Raw genomic sequence first — 15,670 nt, forward strand, 5'->3', positions numbered from 1 at the left:
ATTTGAAAAGGATAAAAGAGTTGGAAATGATCGAGTTTCCGTTGGGAGGAGAGATTAATTGGAACGTAGGTAGAAATCGGGATGACACGAAGGCGAAATAAATTGGCATAAGGCGGCGGTGAATCCTTTGGAAGTGGCATCAATTTCCACCGGTTCGGTTGGGTGAGAAGAGACGGACTCGGGTGAGTAAATCGCGGCGTATCATCGTCTCTGCAACAGGGCGTGAAAGGGGCTTTACCGAATCTCTGGCAGCATTCCCGGAAAAGCGCGAAGGAAAAAGGGTGGTGACGGTGGTGGTGGTGGTGGTGGTGGCGTCGGCGGCGGCGGCGGCGGCGACGGCGGCGACGGCGAGAGGGAAGGAGCGGGTGAAGAGGAAGGAAGATGACTGCTCGGTTGAGTAATGGATCAATTTATTTGCCGGGTGTAGGTAGGTGTTGGGGGAGGGTAGTAGATACGTATATAGGCGGCGTATAACAGGGCAGAGAAATGGCTACGTTGGATCCCTCGTGTGTCGGGTAGAAAGATGTGGTGCGGGATGCGGCCCGCTAGGAGACCATTTTCCTATCCCCTTCCGACTCGTGCTTCTCGCCATCCACTTGTTCCGTTCCAACTGCCACCACCTTCTCCTCCTCGTCTCCTTCCGAACCTAGTCTCTTTCGCCGAGAAAATCGTATTTATTTCCACGGTGGTGAGAACGGATAGCGTGGCCGTGATCTATGTCCCGGCGCAGACACATCTCATTTACTCCGCGGAGCATAATTCCTTAACACTTTTTTGGGGAAAAACGGTCGTATATCTTGGTTACGCCACCAAGTCGCGCAAACTCCAACACAAACTCCCGCTCCCTCTATCTTTCCTCGATATTTTACATTTCGCCTTTTCCTTTCCGCCATTCTCCTTTCGTTTACCCATTATATCAACCATCGCGTCCCGTACACCTTTTTTCCCCAACGCCTTGCTCTCTCTCTCTCTCTCTCTCTTTGCGCGTCGTCATAAATACTCGTTCCATTTCGTATTTCTTGCTCGATCAAACGACACGCGATGCGTTACATTTATGAACAGGTTTTCGCGTTTATACCTTCCATCTTCTTCTTTTTTTTTTCCTCCCCAGATAAATGCTCGTTCTGTTATCGATATGTATATGTATTCGCGTAACCAGGAAGCTGACCCAGGTTACGATGTTCGTAACGAGAACCCGTTGTACGTAAAACTCGTCGATATAAATCCTCGTCTCCACCACGATAACGAAGAAAAATTTCGCGAAAGAAAGACTCTTTTTTTTTTCCTCTCCACAGAATTTCAAAACACGAAGTTTCAAAAATATATACAACGTGTCGTCGAAAAGTATCCGATAATTTTTTCTTTCCCCCTCCATAAAACGAATACGAATGACGGAATTACTTTCTGATTTATATTTATTCGATATTAATATTAATCGTGCAATTTTTATACACAGAAAATACCGTAAGCGTTGTATAAATGATTTGCAAATTATTATATATATATATACAGTTTATCGTTGCGTTCCATCATAGCCAAGCGAAACTCTGTTTCTTTTAATTACGCGTGTTATTTATGCACGCGTCTTTGCGGTACAAAGTGTAACCTTTCGAAACGATTACGCGGAATTTTCTTCTCGTCTCTTCTCTTTTCTTCCAAACATTTCGAAACATTTTGTCGTTTTGTGTGTCAAGTATCAGGATAGAGAGCGAAAACGAGAGAGGGTCGATCGAGGTAAGGTGGAGAAAAGAGGGGTGGACGGAAATAATAGGAGGAACGAATCGGTGATATAAATTTGGGGAACGGAATTAGAAGGTTGTGTCGATTGGCCGACGCCGCAGGTGGGTATTTGTGTGGCATCGGAAGTACCTGTATCGCGATCATTAATAAATAACGGCATTATGCAAATGGGCAATTTGTCTGGAGGCGGTAGGACCGCACGAGCCTTCCCCGGTGTAGTCGTTTTAAATATAAAACGAAAGTACAAACGTAACGCGTGGCAATTTATTTCGGCCGACTGTCACGGTGCGGTAGAGCGGTGGCTCACATTTATAATGAGAAGACAAATGACGCGTTGCGATGTGTCCGCATGCCTGTACAACCGTGTACGAGCGCAATGACGACCGGCCATTAATTTATCGCGCGGCAACGTAACACACCAACTTTGCCTTCCGTCCGCCACTTTTTCCTCCTCCTCCTCCTCCTCCTCGTTTTCCTTTTACCTTTTCTCCTTGTGTTTCCTTCCTTCCTTCCTTCCTTCCTTTCCTCTTTATCTCTACTCGATGAGACATCGAATCGGAAAAAGCATCGTGTTCCGTCGAGGATATAAATACGTTCACGAAGGATTTTGTAACACGTATGACGCGAAATGAGTGATGGAGCCACGAGTTTTTCCTCGCGATACCATCGACGCTACCATCCGTCCACCGCGACAACTATATCGAACAATAATGGTAAATAACGTTCGATAAATCTCTCTGTGACATTTTCACCATTAATGGCCGTATGTAATACGTCAACGTTCCCGACTGTATAAATACACCGCGACGAGAAGAGAGACTATCGTCGAGGTATAATATAAGCTAAATAAGTCTCTCTGTCCGTCTATCGAGAATTCTTTAAAAAAAAAAAAAAAAAAATACAAATTTGCAAAGTTGAAAGAGATCGAAACTTCCGACGGACGAACCGTACGAGATGTTACGTTTTCGACGGGAGTTGCTATCCCAGACCATGTTACTCTACGAATCGCGAGTTTACGGAAAGAATTTTATTATTTCCGATCGATTGATCGCGATACATATATATATATATTTTAACGATCAACAGGTGTATCGTTCGATCGATTGTTTTTTTTTTTTTTTTTTTTTGTGAAACGAAGAAAGAAATTTGGCAAGTTTTTATTTCGAAGGGGGATTGAAACGGTGTATAAAGAAATAACGAAGCGGGGTTACGTAATATCTCTCGATCTTTATCTTTCGGTTAAATACATTGCCGGCGCAATTATGTTGGTAGGAAGGACGTCAACGTCACGGAAGCCGATGATTAATAGATGTTAATAACAGGTTATTTCGAAATTTATTCATAATTCCTGTCACGAGTGGCAGCGTAAATGCACGATGATCTATTTATCCGTATTTTCTTTATATATATATATATACCGAGAAAGTTGGCGTGCTTGATGAAGATTTTCGAGGGGAAAAAAGACTATACGGTGAAAATGAATTACCGCTTTTAACACGTATCGGACAAGTAGGTATATCATTACGAATCGTGTAATACGAGACAAACTATCTTACCGTCCTTTAAGAATTAATAGAGCGTGTACGATATAAGACGCGTCACGTGGAATACGTTACAACGATGCAAAACGATAATACCGTGTATATATATATATATACGTATAACGAGATGCAAAGGCTGGTTTTAATTAAAAATTAATATATATATATATATATATCTCATTATACGTATTATCTTTATTCGTTAACGGGATACCTCTCTTTGATCAAGCTCGTAGGAAAGCTGAACCCGACGATTCTAGGTAACTCGTCATTCCCGTGCATAAATTGTAAATCGGTTGGTGCACGCGTTTGTGAACGATCGAACAGAGATTATCGAGAGAATGGTGGATTCGTGAGAAGAAAAGAAAAAAAAAAGAACGAAATAATGGGAGGAAAAAGAAGGGGAAAAATTACCTCGGTATACATAACACGCTACTTATCCAACTATGGCCAATTAAGAAAGATTTCATCGCGGGTAATGGATGGATATTCGAAGTGATTTAACGTTAGGATAAATAGGGAGGGAAAAGTGGCGTACGGTTAATAATCGAGTAAACATTTAATTTCGATATACACCGAGAGTGGTAAATCTGAAATGAATGACGTAGTATCATTGGTAATGCGTGACTCGTAGAAATCAATCGTGAGTGATTTAGATGAATTTTATACCGACGTCAAACACTTATTTCACGTGTGTCAGGCATAATAATTAATTACTCGAATCGACATGCATTAAGAAAGCATGGTATTGAGTCGCTCATTAAGTATGCATCGTCCGAACGACGACGTTTGCCTGCAAGGAACTGTGGACCTTCGGACGGTAACGGTTGCCAACGCTGCAGAACTGGTGGATTGCACGTACCGAAAGGTTACCGGCAATAAAATACTCCGTGTCTAAAGGCTATTAATGTCTCGGTGCAACGCCAAGCATCGTTTCCATCGACACTTTATTTCTATGCGTACTCGCGTCAAAGAACCGAAGCCTTTCTACCGTAGTCTTGTACCATTAGTCACTGACTGATTGCCGGTTTTACGGGGAAGCATTTCAAAACCTTGCGGGAAATAACCTGTACGCGTAGAAGAAATATTCTCCACCTTTTCTTACGGACTCGCCGCGCTATTCTCATTAACGCGTAAGAAACCGACATTTTTCTTCTTCTTTCATCGATTCCGCCCGTTCGCCAATAATAATAATCAAAAAATACAAAAAAAAAAAAAAAACTCGAGATACATATCCGCGAATTTTTCAATTTTCCATTATACGTATCTTCGCGTCCATGATACGATACAACAATACCTACCTAACCCCGGCCATACCTACCGTCTTCCATTCTTCTCCTAGCTTTTATAAATATTAAGATATAAGTCGGTGAAAGAAGAAGGATACGTTCTTCGGACTCCACTTTCACCTACCTATCTATCTATCTACCTACCTACCTACCTACCTACCTACCTACCTACCTACTTATCTACCTACCTACCTACCTACCTACCATCGTTCCACGTGATATACGATACTAAATGTTTCTTAGAACCGTACGCGATCAACGAAAGCATAATGCAGCTATTTGTAATTTACGATGATTGCTTGGAGCGGTTTGACGGGTAACGTTATTTCAAGTTTACGATAGCTGTAATACAAAAGATAATAATTAGAGAAGGCGATTATACAACATGATAATGATATAAAGAAGCGTGAAAAATAATAAGAGGAGGAGGGAAAAGGGGTGGTGGGATAAAGATAGAGGAAAAGGACGCGAGGAATATCGCGTCGAGTTTGAATACCAGGTGGTGGAAAGCGAAGAGAGGAACAGTTTTGGTGGTGGTAAGCTTTTTACTCGTCGCGTAAAGTCGGTTGAGCGATTCATAAAGCGGAGGAATGGACTCCTTTGCGGAGAAAAACAATTTCCGGCAAAACAGGGAATTAAGTACTTATCTTTACGAGCGGCCGTACAATTTTCTGAAAGAAGATACGCCCGCCACCCGGAAAAATTTATCGCGATCTCGATACTACGCGCGTACCACTTCCATCGTTTGCACTTTCTTGCTTCGAGTTATATTCTGCGTCGCGAACAGAAACGTGATAAGGACAAAGGAGGGGAGAAAAAATTTCTTCCTCTCAATCTTTTTTTCTTTAATCGACGGATGGAGAAGAAGAAAGGAAAATTTTCGCCGATTTTCGCTCAATTTTTCGTCGAAAAAGAAACGAAGCCAATAACCGAAGGGATAAGTAAAAATAAGGACGCAACGTTTCGAACTTTGTCCCGTCGATGCGTACTCGTAATCGTCGTGTCGTATCGTATCGTATTGGTGATTTTGCGTAAAATATATTTTTTTATTTTGGCGATGTATAAAAGTGACACTTTGGACGGTACGATCGCGCGTTTAACGCATTACTCAGCCGCCGACAATAAGTGGCATGTCAGCGAACGTAATGGCCATTATATCCTATTAATAGGCCATTACATAGGCACACTTGGATTTCATGAATGTGATTAATGGAGAGAAATGAACGTTAAGCTAACCGTACATCGATCCTTGCGTATAATGTTCGCGTTGTCACGTTAACAAATGCCCATTATTTATCGCGACCTATAAACAGTTAACTGTCATATTTGGGTCATTTGCATTAATGCGTCCCACAAATTGCATCTTATATTTCATCATAATCGTGTACGGTAACGTAACGTAACGTAGCGTAATAACAAATGGATAATTTTCGCATCGATGTTTCGAAACGAGTGTTGAAACACAAGAAACGCGCAGGAATTCGGTTTATTTTTATTCCTATTCATCCGTCATTTTCGTTCCCGTTATTCAACAATTTGCAAGTTTCTTAAAGAGTATAATCAACAATTTTTTTATTATTTATAGGGTAGCACGAAGCGAAATTCGATTTCGATCGAATTCGAATTTAAGCGGGGGAACGGAGGGAGAGGAGAGTCGAGTTTACGAGGATAGGAATAGGAATAAAGCTGAAATGGTTGGAGAATAAAAGGCGATAGGATGCGTTGCACGAAGCAGTTGGCCGGAATAAACGGAGCGGTGGCATAGGATTGGCGCGCAGCCAGAGGCACCTATCCGCGTGAGCATTCGTCTTTTCATCGCGACGCACCTCGATCGAGCCGGGCAGATTGATGCGCGGCTTAAAACGCGTCGACGACCGATCCGGATGATTGGAATGCCCCTAATGTGTAACATGATTGAAATTTTCACGCTCTAAATCGCTGCCAAACCGTTGCCAGCCGTTGTTTCGATTCGATCGCGCGCGACAAAAATAAATCCATCGTGTCCATGATCATTCTCCTATCGATATTTTCGTATTTTCGGGAATGAAGAGAAGGGAGGGGAAGGAAAAAACACGCAGCAGCAATATTATTATTCGTTTCAATCGATTGGAACGAGGAGAAGAAGCGATGCGATAACGATTTTCACGATACACGGGTGGACAGGTTTACGTCGTTTTCGGTTGACGAAAACGGAGGACAGAGAGAGAGAGAGAGATTATCGGGATAAACGTGTTCTTCGAGTAAATACAGTGGCCTCGTCGAAACGTTTTCAGGCACCCTATAAATTCTAATTTAAAATCAGTGTCGCAACAAAAGGTCCTCGAAAGCGGCACACCATTTCTCAGAGTGTTCCTCGCATAGCTCATTCGTTTTATCGTCTTGAACGGCACGAGCGTCACTCTGACACCGTGATAAACAGCCGCTTCTGTCGTAAGTCGAGTCACCGTAAAATCTTAGGCATTACTTGTCGCGGTGTTTACCAAGTCGGAATGACTTGACAAGGTGAATATAGTTAGCGCTAGATCTTCGTCCCTGGTTCTTCGCTTATTCGGCATCCGCTGGCATTTATCATCGTTCCAACCTGCGATTCAAAAGATTGAATAATTACGACATTTATACATACGATTTAACAAATGTCGCCAACGCGAAACGATTCTGAAACCGATTGGAATAAATATATAGCGAGGAGGAACAACGAAGGCAACAACGATGCTGTTCGTCGCATCATCATCGATATCATCATCCATTCCAACCGATCCATATTTTTTTTTTTTCCTTCTTCTCAACTTCCAGAAGAACGAGTCGAACTTTTTCTCTCTCAACTCTTACTGTACGCGCTCGTTCCGACTCGACGAAGCGACGAAGACGGATGACACCGGATCAAATTTTGAAAATGCTCAAACGGCTAAGGTCGAGCCGTAAAGCGGCGACGGCCGGGCTAATGGCATGCAACCGCGCGTCGCCAACGACACGTTCCCAGCCAACGACCACTCGTCTTTTCGTCGAGCGGGGAGGATGGAGGGGGAGGGGGGGAGGGGGATAAGTATCGCGCGGCCACGGTGATGAAGCGAGTGCCGAGTGAGGCCTATTTTTGTGCTCACCGACAAACAGCCTCGTAGATCTCGCGACACGCGGTTTAAAGCGCCACCGAAATATCCTTCGCGCGGACCGAAAACTATCCATCCGATCCCGATCCTTCATATTATTCGTGAATTCGGGGAGGAGGAGGAGGAAAGAAGAAAGAGAAAAGGAACAAAAAAGAAAAATATATATATATATATATATACACATATATTTTTCCATCCCGAGCGCTAAATACTACGGTGGTTCTCTAACTCGAACCATCAGCCAGTCACGCATCGTTACTTACAGCGAATAAAATTAAGCTAACGATGTACTTGGTCGTAAACTCTCTGGGTTATTAACTCTAGCTCGCCGTAGATTATATCGTGGAATTTATTTAGTACCGTTAATACACACTACGAGGTCACGTATCGAGCGAGTTGAAAAGGGAAAGAAAATCTGACAGGAAGGGAAGCGTAGACGTAGAAAATATATAGCGTGTACCGTACATAAATTGTCATCTTTAGCGATCGTGAGATTTACGGCCATCTAACGATTCGCTCCGGTATAAAAATATACGTATACATTTAATACGAGGAAAAACTCGACTCGTCGTCGTCGTCGACGCAACGTGTCGAACGTTTATTTTTATTACAAAAACTGATATGCTAAAGAGTTGCTACGGATAGATTTAGTTTAGAGCGACTAGAAAAATTATGGAGACGAAACGAAACGATTATTTATTTATTTATTTATTTATTTATCGATACGATTCACCAACCAAGAGAGATTTTCGAACGAATTCGTACCGATTGTTGTTTTTCCCTTCCGCTTCTTCCCTCCCTTTTTCCTTCCCCCCCTTTTCCTCCTCGCAACGTTATAACAACGTTCGAAGATACGCTCGCGTTGGATAAAATTATGGCCAACAGCTGCCCGTTTTTTCCTTTCTCTCTCTCTCTCTCTCTCTCTCTTTTTTCATTTTTTCCCTTTTCTTTTCGATCGTTTGGTTTTCGAAGAGTGAAAATTATCGTAGCGTACCGCGTAGATATTTACACGTACGATATAAGCTGCTGGTGTCAGAGGAGGGCTTATACGTGTATATTTTCCGGGACTAAGTGGCGAGGAACTAACGATAAACACGACTGTTGGCGGCTATAAGGGGAAATTAATGTTCCGGACGTAACGGTAAATGGAGTAGAAAGAAGACAAGAAACTGTGCGAGATAAATGGTGCTCGGTTTGTCGAAGAATGGCTCCTTTTACCGAAAGACCGGAGTCAGATTTACGGGGAAAATCCCCACTTATCTCTCGACCTTTTAAATATCTCCCAATTTTAACAAATGGACGTATTAATTGTTATTATCGTCACGGGTTACGTCTATTTCGCAAACGAATCGAACGAAAAATCGGGCAAAAATACGAGATTCGTATAAGAATAATCAATCGCGATTGTCCAGAAGAGAAAGAAAACTTTTGGAAGAAGATCCCATTAGAAATTTGGATCGATCGCGGCAAGAGAGGAGGTAAACGCGCGAGAAAGTGATGGACGGTCGGTTGGGCGAGGGATGATAAAGTAGTAGCGTGTGGCGAAGCATATCGACGGGAAGCACCCCCCATCTATCAGTCCCTTTCCACTTGACGGATAATCACCGGTTGCCGAGCCAAAATCGGGCGGCGAGTAAGATCTTACGACGCCGATCGCGTCGAGCAGAGGCGTCGACGCTTGGAAGAAAGATTGCGCGTTGAATTTCGATAAATAAAACGATATCGATAGGATTAGGCTAGCAACAACCGCGTGTGGAAGGATATATAAGACGGATTTCCGGGATTTTGGCGAGGCGAGGATCGGTTATTTCACAGATGGCGAATTCTTTGAAACGACTAGCGTTTCACCTTACGCGTTCGCTACGTGGAAACGAAGATCAGCATACGTCGCGTATTATTTACAATTGGCGGGGATTTATGCGTGTGCGCCGGATGAGGCCGGGCACGGGGAATGTGGAAAGAGGGAAAGAGAGGGAATGGGAGAGAAACGCACGGCCGCCTTGCCAGCCAATTCCCGGCGGCCCGCTATATTTACGAGGACCATAAAGTAGCGGGCACGGCCGCGTATATTGCCGCGTAAATATCAGCTTATGGAAATATAGAGCTCAATATCTGCCTACCTGCCTACCCAACGCAGCTTTCCTTCCCTTCCCATTCGAGGACCGTTCGAGGGGGTAGTTTTCGTTCACCTCGTCGTTGAATCCCGCTGGCTGGAAAAATTATTTTTTTATTTTTTCCCTCGTTGCGAGCCAACATTGACGCGCGCGCCCTGAAATTTATCGTTTTCCAGCCAGAGAAACTCGGTATCGAACGAAACTAATTTAGAAAAAGATCTAACTTCGTTGCATTCGTTAATTACCCCGCGTTAATTAACATTAACGACCGCGCGTTGTGTAATTCGTGATCGTAAGCCAGCTCTCCAAATCCATCGCGACAAAACTGAAAAGAGAGGGGGGAGGGGGGAAGGAAAGATGACGAGAATAAAGGCTTGGCTCGATCGATTTTTCGCGAAAGGTTTTTCGTCCATTGGGAATGGAAGAAGGAAAGAAAATCGGTGATGGACGCGTTCGAAGACGCGTGATTAATCCGTGAAATGTGCGGGGATCGGAAGGAGAGTGGACGGACGGTGGGTTTGGCGAAAGAGGCGGTCAGAGGCGTCGTGGTGGAGCGGCGCGAGGAGAACGCGACGAGAACGGGTGACGGTGGCTGACACCATTAGCGCAGCCATCCGTCACCATTAACACAGATGTCCGTGTGTTTCCGCGAACATCGCATTAATCACACCTATCCACATAAATTTCCGCCAGTCCGTGGCGAGCAACGAAACCCGAGCGCGTCCTGACACCTTAATGGATGATAAATCAGGAATTCATTAAGGGAGGGGACAGATGCAACGTATTTATTAAATCGAATTCGACGCCAGCAAATGGCCGTATTTTAATCCGTCCCGCTCCTTATACATCCCGCCTTCGAATCCCTACGTCCAATCGATCCAATTATACGAATTTCGATTTCTTCCACTCTTTTTTCCTTTTCTTCTCCCGTAATTGCGTGTAAAAACAAAAGTATCGCGAAATTCGTAAAGAATTTTAGATTCCTTTGTATCGGGATCATATTTCTCGGATAGAAAGATTTTTTTCCAGATCGAAGGAGGGAAAAAGTTGGGAGAAAGATGGATCTTTCCTGGAGACTTCTATCCGCTTCTCCTCGTTTGGTCATCGTCGAGTTTCCATCTTCTTACGTACTCGTGTAGTCGAGAGTTTTTTCGATCGTCTTTCTTCTTTTTTTCTCCTTCTCTCTCTCTCCCTCTCTCTCTCTCTCAACCAGAACCTGTTGGCAATTAATCGAAATTTACGGCATAGCATTTTCCACGTTGCTTCGAACGGATTCGTCTTAAATGCCAATGCTAACGGACGAGTTTAGATCCGGTTAGGAATGGTTCGCTGTTCCTGACACCGTAACACCGCGTGCTTTTTATCAGAAACAGCTGTTGAGCGTTCACCGGCTTCGTTCTACCCTGCACAACGCGGGGGGAAAAAAATTTATACGCCGCGTTCCACTCATCTCGTTCTTCCTTTCTTTCTTTCTTTCTTTCTTTCGTTCCTCGAAACATGACGGCCGTGTTTCCGCGCGAGCGTGTTCGGGCGGGAAGAAGGGAAAGACGATCGGATCGGTGAACGATACGGTGGAAATCCTTAAGATTGCGGCTTTGATCGAAACTCGGCCACCGGTATTTCCCAAGCGTGTTGTCGCGTGTACCGTTTTAGCCACCGGTTTGCCCAAGGTGTAACGAGCAACCTCCCTCGGCGACTATCAAGCTTTACCCAAAATTAAACCTCGAAACCCCAACAGTTATTATCGCGTTGTTGCTCTTATTAAGTTGGCGCGTACCACGAATTTACATACACCCGATATATCTTCTCCGTATTTATCCGGTTGAAAGTTTAGTTTCGAGCGTATATCTCTGCACACGAGAAAGCGTCGTCGTTTTCGTTTCCTTCTCCATCTTTCGTTCGAAAAGAACGTATCGCTTCGAAACGAAGAAGGTTTCGCTACGCATTTCTTCCTCGCCCCTAAACGCGTCGAGCCAACCAATAACGAGCCCCGCCCAACAATTATTATCGCCGTCAATTCGTATTAACGAATCGTCCAACGATTCCCTCTCGTTTATCTGGCACAATTTTCAACCAGCCACGTCGTTCCATCGATTTATTCGAATCGATCGTTTCGTTGAAAGACGCGTGTTTTAAACTCGGCCTAATATCTGTACGCATGTGTGTGTATATATATATATATTTACAGGAGGAGTGCATACGGAGGGAGGGCGTAGGTGCCGACTGATTACGAAGATTTAATATCGGTGGCCGGACGCATTTGCGGTGAGGTAACGCGAGCCGCCGCGTTCAAGACGTGTAAAGAAAGAAAGGAAGGAAGAAAGGACCAGGTGAGCCGGGCACGGAACCGGTGGTAATGGAGCCGAGAGCCGACTGTAAATAATGCGGCTTATTGTTAAATCGCCGCGGTCCCAGCATCATTAACTCTATCGCAGATCTCGCAGCGGGTGTCGCGGTAACTCTTACCTCGAGTAGGTATGCGTGTTGCGAGTACAATGCGAGGCTAATGATGCCTCGACGCCGGTATGTGGAGCGAGCGCCGCGGATGGAAGCGCAAAAAGAGACCGAGTGGACGAAGAAGACGGATAAGACGAATCGACGACGTGTCGCGAGAAGGAAGAGAAAAGAAAACAACCTTGCAGCGATAAGGAAATGCGGATGGATATGTGTACCCGCCGCCTTCTTTTCTTAAACAGAAGGGAAGAGGAGGAGGAGGAGGATACACTCTCAACGTGCGTGCGTGATTCGATCGAACCGCATGCCGCGAGCATAATTCAGAGGAGGAGAGAGGGCTGACACGGGTCACGGGTACGCTCGTATAGTGTATCTATCTATACGTATAAAGCCACCACGGGGGACAACCTTTCATCAACTATCAATGCCGCTCTCTCTCTCTCTCTCTCTCTGACGCGTACGAGCACGCGTAACGCCATCGTCCTCCCTATCGACTCACGCTGAGAGCGTACCCGCCGCTAATGAACGTCTCAATACTCACGCTGAGCACCTCCATCTTTCCAGCCACGCACCCCATCGGCATCGGCCTAGTTTAGTAGCGTGTAACGTATCGGTGGTTAATCATTTTTAAACCCTGTCGTCGTTCTCCTTTTAACTCGTCCTTTCCAACCATACGTATATATATATATATTACTTTTGATCAATTTTTACCTCCCCCTTTTTTTACCCCGACGTATCGTCTTACGAACGATAAGGAAAGGAGGAGGAGGGAGTATTACGATCCCTTTGAGTCGTCAACCTTGGTGTGCATCTCAAGGGGGGTGCGTTTCTACCTCGATACGACGGCATACGTGGCGGCGGCGTTTATTGGCCACGTTTGTTACAACAGCTCCTCCGAGGATTGAAAGTTTTTCGATTTCGAGTTCCGATCCGGATCATAGACGATATTGCTCTCCTCTCGCGCTACGATACACGGAAGGAGGACGTTATATATATATACATAGACGCTCGCCTATCTATCTATCTATCCATAATATATATATATATATATATATATATATATATATATATGTTATTTCGAATCTGGAGACATCGACATTCGCCTTATTCGTCATTATATATATCGGGAAGTAAAGCAGTTTTTGCGGAGATCCGAGTGACAAAAAAGTGACAAAAAATTTCGGCGGAATTTTGCCGTGGGCGTGGCGCGTTATTAATATTTCGGGCGGAAAACGTCGGCTCGGTCGTTCCAAGAAATTAAACGAATGGCATCATTTGGCAAAAGTTGTACGTACGGTTACGTTTGGCCGGCATGTGTAAGATAGTCTCGGGCGATATTACGCCGAGTTATCCGCTCTATCTCGGCTCCACAACCGGTGCCCCCGGTATTCGCGCGAGGAAACGATGCTCGGCCATATACCCGAACACCCTGGAAGAAAAGCACCGGTTCTTACTACCAAGGGGGCGAAGGAAGGAGGAGGGAGGAAAAGAGAAGAGACGAAGGCGAGCGTATGGGATGTAAAGAGGAGGAGGAGGAGGAGAAAGAGCAACCACAATTTCGCCGCACAATCGTGTTACTGCGGCGAAGAAAGAGGAGGAAAGAGGAGCGTTTTTGCCACGGTCGAAGCTGACCGCAGCGCTGGACACAGCAATACCGAGTTCCCAGTTTGGCATTTTACGAAGCCATTCGAACAAGATGGTGCGTGATAATGGCGCCTTATAGGGGAAAAGCAATTTCTGGTGGCTGCACCAGACCGCCTCGTGCCCCTCCACGTTACGACGTGCCGCGGATACGTCCGCTCTCTCGCCTCTAATATCCCGGCTGCGAGCTCCTTTTACCGATTAGTAGTAAAGAGTAACCCGTTATTTCCCCAAGTTTCGAATCATTGCCCCAACCTTTCCTACCTAGTTTTATTTTACTCTCGCAGGAAGGGAGGGAAACGTCTCTCATCCCCTGATGATATTTCTCCCGCGATCGACGAGGTGATCGAGTCTACGCCCACGCTCTCCTCCACGAATCCACCGCGTTTATCCTTATATCGATCGTACAAACGAACAACGGAATCTCGATTCGCGAAAAACAGAAGAGAGGAAGGGGAAAAGGAAATCGGTAGAAAGAGCGCGTGACCATCACCACCGTTTGACATCCGGTTTCGTCCGCCGCCTATATAAGGTCCCACGCGAAAACTTTGCCTCCGCGTTTATAACCTTTTCCACCGCCTCCTCTCCTCCCTTCCCGGGGCGTTCGACGAATGGGACGAAGGAGCGGGGAGAGAGAGAGAGAGAGAGAGAGAGAGAGAGCGAAGGCTACCAGATATAAATTTCCTGATATTCGACCGTTCGTGTCGTTTGAAATGGGGCAGTTTTCTCGGGACCTAATGGTTATTGCCTTTCTCGGCGGACATATTGCGTTCCATCCAGTGCAATGTGTGCGGCCGATATATCAGAGCTCTTCGCTCTCTCGGATAAGGGTGGCTCTCGGTCGGGGGCGTGGGTGTGGAGACGGAGCGGAACGGAGAAACGGAGGAAGGAAAGGGGGGGGGAGAGAGAGAGGGAGAGAGAGAGAGACGTGAAGCGCGCAGTTACCGGAAACCTCTCCGCAGCAACGGCAGCAGCACCAGCACCAGCAGCAGCAGCAGCAGCAGTCCGCTCGGTGGTCGTGGCCTGCCAGACTGCAGACGGGAAGTGGCCGAGGTGTGGCCGCGGAGTTGAATTATTACAAGCTGCCCCGACATTCATACAGGATGCATGCCCCGGCCCGTGCCCGTAAATCTTCACCGCTACGTCAGCCCTTGACTTTGCCGCCTACCGCTCGCCTCCTGCTGCCTGCCCAACGGCTGATGTTATTATCCTTGGCTTAAGCGCGAATTGAATAACGCGCCTCGCATCGACCGGGGGTTAAGTGATTCTCGCCCCATTACCCCCGTCCACCGCTTGTCTTTTCCACACAAGGATTTCTCTTCCTTCCCGAATTATTAATCTCTGGGGAGATTCTCTCGCCGGATTTCTCTCTTTTTGCAAAATTTCGAAGGGGGGAGGGAAAAAATGAGAATCACGGATATACAAATACCGACCGATTGCGCGGTTGTGACATCGATATCAACTCGATTCAACGATATCTCACGTTTGAATCGCGAGTGACGTGGAGGAAATTAACGGCTATCTAATGTTAATACCACATCCATCCTCCACATGAAATATCGCGTCAATAAGAAAACATAAACGCGCATAAACGTGTTCGATAATGTTGAGCGGTTATTTCGATCGAAATTAATTGCTTACCACGCGCGATCCCCGAGTACCTGATGTGATTTCCACGTTCCACGTTTAGCTTTTATTAAATATAATTTACGCGTTCGATACATGTAACTTCTTGATGCTTTTTTTCTTTTCTCTCTCATATCTCCTCACCTTTATATAATATC

The 15,670-nt window shown here is 45.4% G+C and overlaps 1 long non-coding RNA gene across 1 annotated transcript in view; it reads left to right on the plus strand.

The window, feature by feature from the left end:
• The window catches only part of LOC147656133 (uncharacterized), a 38,122-nt gene extending 24,850 nt beyond the window's left edge, over window positions 1-13,272 (plus strand). The window contains exon 4 of the long non-coding RNA XR_015294939.1: window positions 11,980-13,272. This is a non-coding gene — a long non-coding RNA (uncharacterized LOC147656133). The remainder of the gene's footprint in view (window positions 1-11,979) is intronic.
• Window positions 13,273-15,670: the final 2,398 nt, after the last annotated feature.

This window comes from Apis florea, unplaced genomic scaffold (assembly GCF_048593485.1).
Source record: "Apis florea isolate Af1SG1 unplaced genomic scaffold, ASM4859348v1 contig_3802_pilon, whole genome shotgun sequence".
In the NCBI taxonomy this organism is placed as follows: Eukaryota; Metazoa; Arthropoda; class Insecta; order Hymenoptera; family Apidae; genus Apis; species Apis florea.